We start from the raw sequence: 16,744 nt of genomic DNA on the forward strand, positions 1-16,744 counted from the left end.
CTTGTGATCTCTCTGTCAAATAAATAAAATCTTAAAAAAAAAAGATTTTATTTATATATTTGAGAGAGAGAGAGAGAACGAGAACATGAGTGGGGAGGATGGGAAGAGGGAGAGGGACAGACTCCCCACTGGGCAGGGAGCCTGATGTGGGACTCCATCCCAATATCCTGGAATCAAGCCCTGTATCAGGCTCTCTGCTCAGCAGGGAGCCTGCTTCCCCCTCTCTCTCTGCCTGCTGCTTTGCCTACTTGTGATCTCTCTCTCTCTCTCTCCATATCTATAAATAAAATCTTTTTTAAAAAATGATATTTTGGGGGCGCCTGGGTGGCTCAGTGGGTTAAGCCGCTGCCTTCGGCTCAGGTCATGATCTCAGAGTCCTGGGATCGAGCCCCGCATCGGGCTCTCTGCTCAGCAGGGAGCCTGCTTCCTCCTCTCTCTCTGCCTGCCTCTCTGCCTGCTTGTGATCTCTCTCTGTCAAATAAATAAATAAAATCTTTAAAAAAAATGATATTTTTAAAAGAAGAGGTAAAATTTAAAAAAACTAGAGATTCTAATATCTTCCTTGAGTTCTCCATCCTGTACATCCCCTGGCTTTGAGATCACCCCATTTATGATATTCCTGCTTTGTAGGACTGAGTTTAAATTCTTTAGCATGATATTAAAAATCTTTAAAATATGACTCCACCTACCCAATTCAGCCTTCTCTGCCCCAATTCCCCTTCCACATAGCTAATGTTAACTTGCTGGAGTAAACTGCCAATAATGTATTCCCCATTCTCTCTTCCTACCCTACCACACAGTCATCCATCAAGTTTCAGGTCCTGTCACAGTTATTATAAAGGGCAGAGCCAGCATATTATCTCCTCTAGAGATGAAGTCTTTTCTGATCCATTGTAGACCTTAAATCACTATTGTGAATTACACAGGTTTTTTTCTCTTCTAGACTTTGAACGTCATAAGGAGCTCTTTTATCTTTGTATCCCCGGAGTTCAACCTAGTGCTGGCAAACAAGCATCAGTAAATGTTAGCACTCGTCCTGTTACCTCCTTCTCTGTGTTTAAATGGACTCAAATGGAAACATCCAATTTCAGATGTTTAGAAACAGCATACTTTCTGACAGAGCTGAGAGCCCCCTTTGTAGAGAATGTGACTGTTCAGAGTTAGGACAGGGGCCAAAATGGTAACTCCGCAGCATCCTAAAGCAATGAGGTAGGGAATAAATGTGCTGCTTCCAACAAGGAAAAGGGCAGGAATGTCTGAAAGTAAAGAAACCAGATGCAGCTGTCCTGAAGGGTGTAGCTGGAGGGGATATGCTACATTTATAATTTTAAAATGGGGACTCAACATTTATAGTTTTAATATTTATAGTTCGTTTACCTTCCTACAGAAGTTCTCTTCAGGTTAAGAATAGAGGAATTCGGGGCGCCTGGGTGGCTCAGTGGGTTAATCCTCTGCCTTCAGCTCAGGTCATGATCTCAGGATCCTGGGATCGAGCCCCACATCGAGCCCCACATCGGGCTCTCTGCTCAGTGGGGAGCCTGCTTCCCCCTCTTTCCCTGGCTGCCTCTCTGCCTACTTGTGATCTCTGTCTGTCAAATAAATAAAATCTTAAAAAAAAAAAAAAAAAGAATAGAGGAATTCTACTCATGTTTCCTACATAAAGCTAATTAATTTCTAACACTGTTAAATGCATTATAAATCACATCTCTTCCCAGGATATTTTTTTGGGGGGGTATTATATTTATTTATGTGACTCATTTTTTAACATTTAAGACATAGAGGTTGTTTATAAAAATACGTAAGTTGTTGGTCTTCCAGGATTTAAATATCTGAAATTTAATTTTAAAATCCAAATGCATGGACATTAATAGAGAAATAACAAAGGTGGTTTTTTTTGTTTGTTTTCTCAAACCAAACCTTCACTTTGAAAGAATTTACTATTCTGAATCTATTTTAAATAATTTCATTCTTTTTCTTCAGTTAGACACAAATACTCCACAGGATAAAAATATTATTGCTCCATTTCAAGACCATGAAACATGTTCTTAACAATTACACTACATATTTTCTGCCTGTAACTTGAATTTAAATTTTGTCCTGAAGTATGAAATATGTAGAAATATTGTCCAGTTTACTTGGAAGCCAGAAAGCTTGAGAGAGGGACAATAGAGGATAGTTAGGGACTGTGACAAAGGGGAGTTTATTATGAAGAAAAGACAAGTAACAAGTTAAAAAAAAAAAAAAGAAAGAAAAATGAAACTAAAATCATCCTCAAAAAGCAACTCTTAAGATTAGGTATGTCTTCTTTTCTTATTAATTGTCAACATTAAATGATGTCCAGTGTTTTGCATTTAATTTTACATGTGACTTTGAAAGGGCTGCTCCCTTTTTGGGCCTCAGTGTCATCTATAAAATGAGAGGCCTGTACCATCCCTGAAGTCCTTTATGGCATAAAATTCTATGATTACAAGGGCCAAGCTATTCTTAATTCTTTATCTAGAGCTACGCTCTGGGTTCAGAGGTGATTAATAATTACGGTGACTTAAAAAGAGCTGAGTTTTTCATCTACTTTGGGCATCATTATGAAAGATTAAATCAAGTTAAATACAATTTTGATGCTCAGCACATTTAATTAAACTTGAATTCTTTCAAAAATAATAATCCATGTGTGGCACGTATGGCAATTCTCAGTTAATCAGAGAAGTCAGTTAGGCATAAAAATCCAGAACCGGCTTACCATTCTGGTTAAAAAGAATGTTACTATCCAAGCTTATTCATTAAAGGACGTGTCTCTGAATACCTCTTCAGCAAAAGCCTGAGTAATCATATACTTTAAGGGTTCCAATCCATAAAGACTCCAGTTTGAGGGCGCCTGGGTGGCTCAGTGGGTTAAGCCGCTGCCTTCGGCTCGGGTCATGATCTCAGGGTCCTGGGATCGAGTCCCGCATCGGGCTCTCTGCTCATCAGGGAGCCTGCTTCCCTCTCTCTCTGCCTGCCTCTCTGTCTGCTTGTGATCTCTGTCTGTCAAATAAATAAATAAAATCTTTAAAAAAAAAAAAAAAAAAAAAAAAAAAAGACTCCAGTTTGAAACCAATGGTTACATTCTACCTGCTACCATCAACTCACCTGGTTCTCTAAAACTATACTATCTTCAAGTTGATGGCAAAACACTGGACATCATTTAATGTTGACAAACTCTTACACACACTTTATTTCACTTAGATCTCACACAATTCTGTAATATCAATATAGTTAAACCAATTCTAGAGACAAGAAAAAAGAAGCTAAGAAATATTATGTGATCTGCCCCTTTGCTATCACATTGCCTTCTAATACACACACACACACACACACACACACACACACTACCTTAACACATTACTTTCAGGTGTACAACATAGTGATTCAACAAAGTCATACATTATGCTATGCTCACCAGAAGTGTAGCTACCATCTGTCACCATACAATGTTATTATAATATCACTGACTATATTTCCTATAGGCCCTCTTTATTTTATTTTCTTTAAAGATTTTATTTATTTATCTGACACACAGAGAGAGAGATCCCAAGTAGGCAGAGAGAGGGGGAAGCAGGCTCCTTGCTGAGCAGAGAGTCAGATGTGGGGCTTGATCCCAGGACCCTGAGATCACAACCTGAGCTGAAGGCAGAGGCTTAACCCACTGAGCCACCCAGCCACCCTAATATAGGCCCTCTTTAAATGTATTCATGTCACATTTAAATTTGGTTAGACAGGGGCACCTGGGTGGTTCAGTGGGTTAAAGCCTCTGCCTTCGGCTCAGGTCATGATCCCAGGGTCCTGGGATCGAGCCCCGTGTCGGGCTCTCTGCTCAGTGGGGAGCCTGCTTCCTCCTCTCTCTCTGCCTGCCTCTCTGCCTGCTTGTGATCTCTCTGTCAAATAAATAAATAAAAATTAAAAAAAAAAAGAAAATAAATTTGGTTAGATATCTTACTATTTAAAACCAAATCATATGGGAAGAGAGGGGATCCCTTTTATACTGTTGGTGGGAATGCAAGCTGCTGCAACCACTCTGGAAAACAGCATAGAGGTTCCTCAAAAAGCTGAAAATAGAGCTACCCCACGACCCAACAATTGTACTACTGGGTATTTACCCCAAAGATACAAATGTAGTGATCCGAAGGGGCACCTGCACCCCAATGTTTATAGCAGCAATGTCCACAATAGCCAAACTATGATAAAAGCCCAGATGTCCATCAACAGATGAATAGATAAAGAAAAGGAGATATACATACAGAATGGAATACTGCTCAGCTATCAAAAAATTGAAATCTTGTCATTTGGAATGACATGGATGGAACTAGAGGGTTATTATGCCAAGAGAAATAAATCAATCAGAGAAATACAATTATCATATGATCTCACTCATATGTGGAATTTAAGAAACAAAACAGGATCATAGGGGAAGGGAGAAAAAAAACACAAGACGAAATCAGAGAGGGAGAGAAACATAAGAGACTCTTAATCATAGGAAACAAACTGAGTATTGCTGGAGGGGAGGGGGGTGGGGAGATGGGGCAACTGGGTGATGGACATTAAGGAGGGCACATGATGTAATGAGCCCTGGGTGTTATATTAAACTGATGAATCACTGAACTCTACCTCTGAAACTAATAATACAGTATATGTTAATTAATTGAATTTAAATAAATAAATAATTAAAAATGAAAACCAGATCATAGTTTATTATGAAAAACTAGGCTGTATTTCAAAATAGGTTATATTTTGAAATTATACTTGAAAATTATAAAGTACCATTTAACTATACAGACTGTGCTTTTATTCAAATTAATAAATCTCTTCTAATAATACCCTCTAGGTCATAGAATGTAATAATGCCACTGTGAATTGCACTCTCTAAATCACATTTCTGTATATCACAATTTGAAAGGGAAAATGACACATTAGAGAGATCAGAGAAGTCACAAGGATGCTGAGGAGCCTGAAAACAAGGGAACTAGGGATCCTTAGGAGAAGAGAACTTGGGTACCTGATAATGGAAAGGCTGCCACAGGAAGAGGAAGATAATATGTTCTGATTGCTCAAGGACAGAATATGATTTAAAAGTAGAAATTTAAGAACATTGATGAGTTTAACATTACAAAAAACTTTCTAGTATCTAAAACATCATGAGAATCCCCACTGGAGATTCTCAAACATATCCTAATACAATCTTCATGGGAAATACTTAAGAATAGATTCTTGTAGAAGTTAAGAATAGATGTCTTCATAAATTTTTTTAAGATTTTATTTATTTATTTGACAGAGAGAGAGCACAAGTACGCAAAGCAGCAGGCAGAGAGAGAGAAAGAGGAGGAAGCAGGCTCCCTACCGAGCAGAGAGCCTGATGCAGGGATCGATCCCAGGATTCCGAGATCATGACCTGAGCTGAAGGCACAGGCTCAACCCACTGAGCCACCCAGGCACCCCTTTTACTAGAGTTTTTTTTCTCAAATGTTATTTCCCATTTGAAAGAGCTCTCCTTCCTCTGCCACTCATTATCTCCTTATCCTGCTTTATTTTTCTTCTTAGCACCTGTTATCATCTGAAATTGCTTTCTTGTTTATTATATTATCTGTCTCTTCTTATGGAATAGCTCTAAAAGGGATCTTGCTTATCTGGTTTACCCCTCTATTTCCAGCATAAGCAAGTGAATAAATGAAAAATATGACTATTTTGTAGATGAATTAAATGCAAGCTTGGAAGGAACTTCTAACCTCTTTAAGGTCATAGGCTAGTGAGCGATGGAACAAGAATTAGAATCCAGGTTTACCCATTTTCCTGAAAGCCTACATTCTTCTCAGTATGCCACTCCACCTCTTTGATAAGATAAAACAATCCTCCCTCTGGGAAAACCTGCTTGGGGAAGAGGGCCAGCCACGTCAGTAAACTTTTTTTTTTTTTTAAGATTTTATTTATTTATTTGACAGAGATCACAAGCAGGCAGAGAGGCAGGCAGAGAGAGAGGGGGAAGAAGGCTCCCCGCTGACCAGACAGCCCGACGCAGGGCTCAATCCCAGGACCCTGAGATCATGACCTGAGCTGAAGGCAGAGGCTTAACCCACTGAGCCACCCAGGTGCCCCCATGTCAGTAGACTTAAGGCTTGATGGAAACTTACAGATACAAATAAAATGAACACCAAGCAGCCAATGCCATGATCCCTCTGGTCTACAATCACTGAAACTCAACTGTAGGCATCTGTGTCTATATAAAAGGAGTAAAGAGCATGTTCCAAATGTTGACAAAGAGCCTGCCTTCATCTGTCATTCATTCAATACATACATACTGAGCACCCAGAAATAGTTCCTGTCCCACAGTCTAGTGCAGGGAGATGATGATGTAACAAATCACTTTAATCCTCTGTGCAAGTACAGAAAAATGAAATGTAATCCAGTCTTAGAAAGCCAACAAAGGCTAACTGGAGCAGATGATGTCTAAACTAAGAGCTGAAAAAAGGTTGGGTAGCTTATAGGCTGCTTGAAATGAACTCCCTGGTCATGATGACAGAATGCTTACTGACTTCCCACATATAGCATAGGTCCATTCCCCTAGTCAGAGCAGGACAGGTGGCCTTCCAAGAGCTTCCAAAAATCTAAGCCATATGGCTGCTTATCTCCCAAGGATAAAGAGAGTGTGTGATGACAACCTGGGTGTTCTATCGTAATTCCTAGCTATCATGTTTCCATCCTATTCTATAGCCCCTCATTCCATAAAGCTGTGGACATATATACTAGGTTATTAAAGTCAAGAGAAAAGCTTCACTGAGATTTCCTGGGGTGGGGGGAAATATTAAAAAATTCCCTCCTTCAACTTGTTAACTTGTTTCTACCATAACTCCTGGACTTATTATTCCACCAGCCAGCTCAAAAAAAGGCATCATTGGGGATATCCTGAGGCCTTCCTGGGCAACCACAGCCCACCAAGCAATCATAAGAAGAAAAGGTGCCACTTAAAAAAGTCTTTAGGCAAGTTGGGACCATGTTCTCAGATTTTCCCTTAACCAAAGTGTACTCATTCTTTTCAAGCAGATAGAAATCTGCCAAAAACAAATCCTTGGGCAAAATGAAAGGTTCCAGGAAAGAATGACAGAGATTTGTAATTTGATAAAGACATCAAACAGTCAACTGAAAATAACTTGTACTTAGCTTTTTGAACATTTAAAAATAGCACAAAGGCATAATCTTTCTAATAAGCTGTCCCCAGGATGGGGATTTCATGGGTATAGTTTGCTCTTTGTTGTAACATGTTAGCTGTTTCATAAGACATATAACAATAGTTCTTTTGCTACATCAAAGAATTTAAAGAACTAAACCTCTAACTAGTGTGTTGGTATCATTACCCCTATTTTCTGGGTTGTGAAACTGAGGCAGAGGGAAAATGAGGCTTGCCTGAGGCTCAAGATTCCTGTCTAGATTAAATAGAAAATTATCAACTCTGCAATCTTTAAATTAAGAGAAGCCATGAGACCTGCAATATAAGGTAAGTGTTTTAAACACAGGCTACAGAACTCTATTATAGATTTTGTCCGCTGAGGTCTCCTAAAGACACCTCACTACCCTGTTCTCAAAACACTTATCTAAGGAATAATCACATTGTTTCCGAAGCACAAAAATGCCATGAATGACTGATTACCTCAGACAATCAGAGGAGCACCTAATGGGGGTCAGGCTCAATGCCCAAGGAGTCAGCAAGGTTTGCTTCATGCGCTGATCACACACTTCCTTACTTATGGCCCATGAAGAAGAGCTCTTTTTGCTCCAGAAGAGCCAGAATTCTTGCTCATATGGCTCTAGACAGGCTCAAAAAGCTTCCCACAACATTGCATCTTCCTCTACTTAGAGAAGGATATCTTCAAACTCGTGACACAAGGATACTACACAGTTCCTTGAGTCCTGGAGGAGATTTGCTGATTTTTAAGTATGTTTCACACAAAAATAATTAATTAGGAGTTTTATAGTACTAAGAACCGCTAAATTGCCTACTTTAAAAGAGTTCTATATTTACATGTAATTACCTAATGTACACAAAAAATTCTACACACATGGATCCCACAGACTTAAAAAGAGAAGAAAAAAATAATTTTGGAAATTCCAGACTAACTAAACCCATTCTGAAGCCTAGGGTCTAGAGTTACAGCACATTATAAGGACAACTGATGCTTGTCTTTCGGATGCAGTATGAGTGAAAAATCATGTATATCTGAGATGCACAAATGTATCTCAAATCCAGGGCTGGGTTCTAGTCTGGCTCAGCACCTAACCAGGTGTGGGATTTGGGGGAGATTATTATTTAAACTGAGTACTGATTACTCAGAATACCATCTACCTTTCAAGGCGGATGTCCACACGGTATAAATCTGCCATTCAAGCTGGTTGTGGGGATTAGCAATCCACAGTGAATATGAAATATCTCCCTTGTGATCTTCACAGCAAACATTCTGGGTAACTCCAAAGAAAATAAATTTACACCCTCAATAATCAGCTAATAAATTAACTCTCTACTTTAGGGTAGTCTCTAAGACCATAAACTAAGGTTCTGAAGTAAATTAATTTTGTGTGAATAATCAGCTGTTACTGCAAAGCAGGTCTCTGTTGCTTCTCAATCTCACTTTTCATCTGCTGTTCTATACCTCCTTCCCTCTCAATTGTTCAACTTCTAAAAAAAAAAAAATCAAATTAAACCTTAAATGTAGGGGCGCCTGGGTGGCTCAGTGGGTTAAGCCTCTGCCTTCGGCTCAGGTCATGATCTCAGGGTTCTGGGATCGAGCCCCACATCGGGCTCTCTGCTCAGCAGGGAGCCCGCTTCCCCTTCTCTCTCTGTGCCTGCCTCTCTACCTACTTGTGATCTCTCTCTGTCAAATAAATAAATAAATAAAATCTTTAAAAAAAAAAAAAACACCTTAAATGTATATAATTCAGGCTTGTCACCCAGAAAGAAAAAAAGACTACCAATTAAGTTATTTAATTGGTATATTTTCTTTTTAGTACATTTCAAAGAAATACAGACCTGGGTAAAGTTTTAAAGGTATATGCTTATACTAAGTGAGGACATCAGCTCACATAATTTGAAACTAAAAATATGCCCTTGTACCTCAGCTTTGTAGTAATTCTTCAACTACTAAAAGCATAGGATCTACCAATATTTTCATGCTTTTCTGGAGCTATTTTATCCTCTTCACACTAGGAATATCTACCCCTACACATTGCCCCACTGTTATATATTCCTACTCTCTTCCTACGAGACTCAATTAGAAACAGACATTCATGAAGTGGTCCTTCAGTAACTAGATCCAAACAGTGTTTGCAGGTTCTTCTCTAGAGGGCACAGAGTATTCTCCTAACTCAGTTCTTTATTATATCCCTAACCCACTCCACTACTGCATTCTCAAATAATAGTTCAATTTCCACTGAGACATGTGCCATTTGGCCACACCTAGCAGACATTATCCTATTAATCCCTTATACTTAATGCATTTACTGAGACTATGGTACCCAATGCATAGTCTTTCCTTCCACTTGAACTTTAGGCAAGTTACTCAAGCTCCCTGAGCCCTACTTTTCTCATTTGTAAGATGGGGATAAAGACAGTGACTATTGTAGAAGGTGTTAGAGGACTAAATGAAATAATGCACATTAAGTATTCAGCATGGAGGCTTCTGGCATTGGAAAGAACCCCAAAATTCTGTTACAAATCCTAAAACTTTTGGACAAGACCTAACAAAAAATTATTCCAAATGTATTCGAAAGAAAGGGAAAGAAAGGGAAGAAAGAAAGGGAAAAATACCAAGAAAGAAAGAAAGAAAGAAAGAAAGAAAGAAAAATACCAAGTGCCAGAACTGAAGAAGGAAGTGAAAACTGAACAGAAACCTTGCCTACCTTAGCTGGGGTTTTTAAGAGCTACCTTGGGCCAAAAGATATGGCTTGACAACGATATGAAGCAAGGAGTTTGAACTGAGACCCTGCATAAATGAGAATCCAGCGAAAGTATAAACTTAAAAGAAAAAAAAATCTACAGCACAAGGAACTATCAAGGAAGTTTGCCTCTCTCTGCTTGGTTTTGGAACAAAAAATTCTGAAGGACTATTATTTCTAACCTAGAATTCTTTTTTTTTTTTTAAGATTTTTTTTTTATTTGACACATGTCAAAGAAAATATCTTTAAGACCTAGGTGCAGAAATCAAACACCATTAAGGAAAAGACTGGAAAAAATCACTTACATTAAAATTTAAAAGCTTCTATTTCTCCTAGAGCCCAGATTGCAGCCTATAAACATCATTATCCACAAAACGAAATGAGGACTTCTTTTTTTTTTTTAAACCACTTTGTTGAAGTATGATTGACATGTAAAAAACCATACATAAGAAAATCAGGACTTTTTAAATTTTTATTTTTAATTTTTTAAAAGTGATTTTATTTATTTGACAGAGAGAGAGAGAGAACGAGCACAAGCTGGGGGAGCCAGCAGGCAGAGAGAGGGAGAGAAGCAGCCTCCTTGCTGAGCAGGGAGCTCAATGTGGGGTTCGATCCCAGGACCCTAGCATCATGACCTGAGCTGAAGGCAGACGCTTAACTCACTGGGCCACCCATGCAACTCCAGGACTTTTAAAAAAATATCTGACTTCAGATCTGGATACAATGCAATATGAAGTACATATATGAAATATTATCACAAAAAAACTTGAAATTGAATCTAATGCACATTCAGATCCAAATTACAGTTTTTACGAAAATACTGGGAAAGAGAAACAAGTTAAATAACATCAACAGAGAGCAAACAGACACACCAGAATCACGGGAGATTCTACAGGACAAATAACTTGTTTTCTTTGATAAGTCAATGGCATAAAAAAAAAAAAGTGGGTGGAAGGGAGACTGTTCTAGAGTAAAAGACTAAAAAGACATAATCAAATATAATGTGTGGGCCTTAAAAAATACCATGTGCATAACAAAATTAGAAAGTATCTACTAATAAGTTCAATACAGGATGTATAAAACTTTTTTTATAGAAAAACTTCAAACCTTATTTGAAAACAACAACAAAAAAATAGCCTTAATAGAGATATAGTAGGGGTGCCTGGGTGGCTCAGTGGGTTAAAGCCTCTGCCTTCGGCTCAGGTCATGATCCCAGAGTCCTGGGATCGAACCCTGCATTGGGCTCTCTGCTCAGCGGGGAGCCTGCTTCCTCTTCTCTCTCTGCCTGCTTCTCTGTGATCTCCGTCTGTCAGATAAATAAAGTCTTTAAAAAAAAAAATAGAGATATAGTATATTTAAGGAATAGAAAGACTCAGTATTATAAAATGCCAACTCTCTCAAATTAAACTGAAAATCACTGTAATTCCAGTCAAATACCAAGAAAGATTTTTCATGGTTAATACAGAGATTCGTATGTCAAATGGAAAGAAATAGTTAAGATGACATTAAAGATAAATAATAATAATGAGAGGTAGAGGGGAATCATCCTACTACACAGAATTTCTAAAAAGCTACAGTAATTAAAACAATAGGATATTGGTGAAGGAAAAGACAATGAGGCCAGTGAAAGAGAAGAGAAAGCTTAGAAACAGTCTCAGGCATATGTGGAACTTGGTATAAATCAGAGAGTAAAAGATTATTCAATAAATAGCGGGAATAACCAGCTATTCATTTAGAAAAAAGATAAACTTAGATATTTACCTCATATCATATATAAATATAAATACTGGTTTAAAGATCCAAATATGAAAAGCAAAACTGTCTAAGAGGCTATGTCTTTGTTTTTGTTTTTTAAGATTTTATTTGTTTGACAGAGAGAGACACAGCAAGAGAGGGAACACAAGCAGGGGGAAGAGTAGAGGGAGAAGCAGGCTTCCCGTGGAGCAGGGAGCCTGATGTGGGCTCGATCCCAGGACTGGGACCATGACCGGAGCCGAAGGCAGATGATGCTTAACGACTGAGCCACCCAGGCACCCCTAAAAGCCGTGTTATTTTATTTTATTTTTTTAAAGATTTTATTTATTTATTTGAGAGAGAGAATGAGAGAGAGAGAAAGAGCATGAGAAGTGGGAGGGTCAGAGGGAGAAGCAGACTCTCTGTGGAGCAGGGAGCCCGATGCGGGACTCGATCCCACAACTCCAGGATCATGACCCGAGCCGAAGACAGTCGCTTAACCAACTAAGCCACGCAGGCATTCCGCCATGTTATTTTAAAACAAGATACAGAAACACCAACCATAAAGGAAAAGACTGATTTAGTTAACCACAAAAAAAGTTAAAACTTCTGTATGCTAGAAGATACTATAACCAAAGAAAAGAGCAGTGACAAACTAAGGGAAAACTTGTAACCAGCAAAGGATTAGTAAACACAATATACAGACTATATATATAAGTAAGAAAAAGACAACCTAAGCACAAAATGGGCAAAGGATATGAGTTAAGAAATTTCAGTGAAAAGGAAAATGGCTAAAATACCTAGAAAAAAAAGTCCTCAAATTCACAAGTCATCAAGAATGCAAAATTAAAACCAATAATGAGTTATCTATCATATTAATGAAAATTTAAGTTTGAGAACACCAACTGTTAATGAGGGCAGGGAAAAATCAAAACTCTAATTCATAGTACGGGGGGGGCGGATATAGACTAACAGGACTACTTTGAAGGGCAATTTGCCTGTATCTAAATAAAGCTGGAGATGCACACTCCTTATGATACACATATCACTCCTAGGTGTCTAACTTCAAAACAAGAGCACAAAGAAATTTGTACAAGGATGTATGTTGTAGCATGATACACAGTGAAAGAAATGAAGCCAACTAACTTTCCCACAGAAGAGGAATGGATAAACTCCTACCCAGCACCCAGATCCAATCTGGAGAGACTGGGTCTGGGAGGAAAGTTTTTGCCAAGCTCATGCCAGAAAGATGAGAGGGAAGGCATTTGCCCATCGAGTCCTTAGTCAAATCTTATTCTTCCTGGCCTCAGTTTTCCCCTGTTCAGTGGGTGCAAGTATTAACCTTGCTCATAACTCTGATCAATTGAAACATGTCTTCGCCTCTATATCTAGACACCTGAGCAATGGTGAAAGAGAGAAAAATAAGAAAAAAAAATCCAACCCTACAAGAGTGCTAATTGCAGTAATTATCATTTACAATCCTTTAAAAGATATTTTATTTATTTATTTATTTATTTGAGCAAGAGCGAGAGTGAGAGCATGAGAGAGGAGAGGGCCAGAGGGAGAAGCAAACTCCCCGCTGAGCTGGGATGTGGGACTCTATCCTGGGACTCCAGGATCACGACCTGAGCTAAAGGCAGTCACTTAACCAACTAAGCCACCTAGGGGCCCTATAATTTACATTCTTCTACCCTAGCTGCACCCCTCATGTTGCTCAGGTCTCCTTCTCAGTATCCCTAGTCAGCTCTCTCCTATTTTCTAGTGACAGTTCTGAACTTTCACTACTCACAGGTTCCAATCCCGTTACCTTTCTCTCTCCACATTCTCTACAGACAACCCTACTTTCTATTTCTTCAAGAATATAGAGGCCTCAGGAGTGAACTTTTTAAATTCCTGTCTCTCCTTTCTGAACTGCATTTGAGCTTTCCCTTTCCTCCTGTTTTCTCATTTTAGTGGAAGATAAAGCCTTCCTCCTGCCCAAAGCTGTTCCTTCATTCCTTCTTTTCTCCTTGGGTACCTCATCCATCATTTGTCTCCTTTCTTCTACACCTCTCCACTGGCTCTTTGGCTCTCATATAAAAATGTTCAAGTTGCTTCCATCTTAAAAACACCCTCAAGAAAAAACAAAACAAAACAAAACAAAACCAAAACAAAAAACACCCTCAAATCTTAATCTCACAAAACAAACTGAGGGTTGCTGGTGGGGGAGAGGGTGGTGGGGTTATGGACACTGGGGAGGGTATGTGCTATGGTAAGTGCTGTGAAGTGTGTAAACCTGGCGATTCACAGACCTGTACCCCTGAGGCTAATAATACATTATATGTTTATTAAAAAATAAAAAAAATTTATTTAAAAAAGATACCCTCAAAGTAGAAGAAACTAGTAACTGTGGTTGCTAACAGGGAAACCAGGTGGATCAGGAAGGAAGGGAAACATTTCACCATAAACATTTTTATACTTTTTGAACCCTGTGTATGTATTAGTTACAATTACTTTAAAATATCCATGGTTGCATCTCTCTTCCTCTTTCAGAAGGTCCTCTCCTTCTACATGTCTGTTAAGTACTGGTGTTTCTTTAGGCCCCCTGCATCCCAGCCTTTATTTACTCTAATATTCTTGTGGGAAAGATGGTTCACATTCATAGCAAAGTCTATTTAGTGAGCTAAATGTACTTATACATCTTACTTCTCCTATAAACCTGTTCCTTATCCCGTAGCCTCTAAATTTGTGAATGCCATCTCCATCCACACAGTCGCTCTTGCTAGAAACCTTCGAGTCATGCTTGATCTCTCCTTCTCTTTATCCTCCCACGTCCAATTAATTATCCACAAAGTTCTAAATATTCTCCAACTTATCCCCATCTCTTTTTTACCACTGTCACTGTCTTGGTTTCTTACTAGGATTACTACAACAGCCTCCCAGTGGTCTCTCTGGCTCTCATTCATGAGGTAATATTTCTAAAATATTAATCTGTTAATGAACCTTCAAAGTATCCCTGCAGGATAAAGCATATATTTGATTTTTCCCCTCTATCTCAGACTGTATAGACAGCATCGTACAGTAGTTAAGAGCACAGGCTTTGAAGTGAAAGACCTAAGTTCAATCACTAACTCTTTCATTAAACTTACCTAAGATTCAGTCTCCTTATCTATTCTCAGTAAGGTCTGAAGGGGCTGGAGCAGTCTTGGCCCTATGAACTCTTGAAACTAGCAAACTAATACTCATTTTAAAAATGAAGCCCTGAGAAGATGCTGGAATCCAAATTGAGCAGGACAAGGATAATCAGTGCAAAGCAAAGAGAAAGGCCAGATAAAATGGAGATAATGGAGCAGAGGAGAAAGATCTCAAAGGAGGGGACGCTATAGCTATCCTGACTTATCCTTCCCTTCTAAAATTTTAGGAAAATTAAATTTGGGTAAAATCAGCAATACAAAGGATTATAGTCCCCCCAATATTTATAGCAGCAATGTCCACAATAGATAAACTATGGAAAGAGCCTAGATGTCCATCAACAGATGAATGGATAAAGAATATGTGGTACATATATACAATGGAATATTATGCAGCCATCAAAAACTGAAATCTTGCCATTTGCAATGACATAGATGAAACTGGAGGCTATTATGCTAAGCAAAATAAGTCAATCAGAGAAAGACAATTATCATATGATCTCACTGATATGAAGAACTTGAGAAACAAGACAGAGGATCATAGAGGAAGGGAGGGAAAAATGAAACAAGACAAAACCAGAGAGGGAGACAAACCATAAAGAGACTCTTAATCTCAGGAAACAAACTGAGGGCTACTGGACGGGAGGGGGCTGGGAGAGATGGATGGCTAGGTGATGGACACTGGGGAGGTTATGTGCTATGGTGAGCATTATGAATTATGTAAGACTGATGAATCACATACCTGTACCCCTGAAACAAATAATACATTATATGCTAATTTTTAAAAATTTTGTTAAAAAGGAAAGGATTATAGTCAAATCCTGTACAAATTTATTAGGGAAAAAGATCATAGTAAGGGTTAGAATAATATCTCTACAATGAACCACATGTCAGAAAGACATGCTCATGAAACAGGTTAAATCTGTAGGCCAATTATTTCAAAATAACCTAATATAAGAAAATAATAGATGTGAAAGGTCAAAATAAATCTGAATTAGAAAAATTAGAAATTAGATGATAAAACTTAAGAAAGAGTTAGAAATCAAAGAAAAAAGATCATTTCAGAAATAAAAGCTAAACTAGAAAGGACACAAAAGTGAATAAAACACAATGCAATGCATAATACCTCGAGGGAAACAAGCATTAAAAAAAAGACAAAAATCCTATAATCTAAGAAGAAACAGATAAGAAGGATTTGAGGCAAAATAACTAAAAGTGAAGAAAAGCAACAAAAATCCAACATCTGTGTAAGAATTCCAAAGAGTAGGGGCACGTGGATGGCTTAGTAGGTTAAGTGTCTACCTTCCGCTCCGGTAATGATCTTAAAGTCCTGGGGATCACCCCCATGGGCTCCCTGCTCAGCGAGGAGCCTGCAGCTCCCTCACCCTCTGCCCACCCCGACCCCCGGCTCATGCACCCACTCTCTCTCAAACAAAATCTAAAAAAAACCAATCCCAAAGACTAAATCCTAGGTAATGAAATAGAACAAAAACCAAAATTTATAATTCCAGAAGACTTATCTGAAACAATAAAAAAGACCAACACTTCGCATGAAAAGGACACACTACATATCTAGAAAACGTGATTCAGATCAATAGGATATATTACATGGTAAAACCAGAAAAGTTTAAAGAAAAATAAAAACTTGGGGTGTCTAGCTGGCTCAGCTGGTACAGCATGTGACTCTTGATCCTGGGGTCATGCATTCAAGCCTTATGTTGTACATAGAACTTAAAAAAAATTAAACTGGGGGGGGGCATCTGGGTGGCGCACTCAGTTAAGCATCTGACTCTTGGTCTCAGCTCAGGTGGTGATTTTGGGGTCATGGGATCGAGCCCTACCTCAGGCTCCATGCTTAGCATGGAGTCTGCTTGAGATTCTCTCTCCCT

The 16,744-nt window shown here is 38.6% G+C and overlaps 1 protein-coding gene across 4 annotated transcripts in view; it reads right to left on the minus strand.

The window, feature by feature from the left end:
• The window catches only part of EIF2B3 (eukaryotic translation initiation factor 2B subunit gamma), a 135,100-nt gene that overhangs the window by 103,782 nt on the left and 14,574 nt on the right, over positions 1-16,744 (minus strand). The gene's annotated exons all lie outside the window — the stretch shown is intronic.

The sequence above is a fragment of the Lontra canadensis genome, unplaced genomic scaffold, assembly GCF_010015895.1.
Source record: "Lontra canadensis isolate GAN:19392208 unplaced genomic scaffold, GSC_riverotter_1.0 scaffold60, whole genome shotgun sequence".
Taxonomy (NCBI): Eukaryota; Metazoa; Chordata; class Mammalia; order Carnivora; family Mustelidae; genus Lontra; species Lontra canadensis.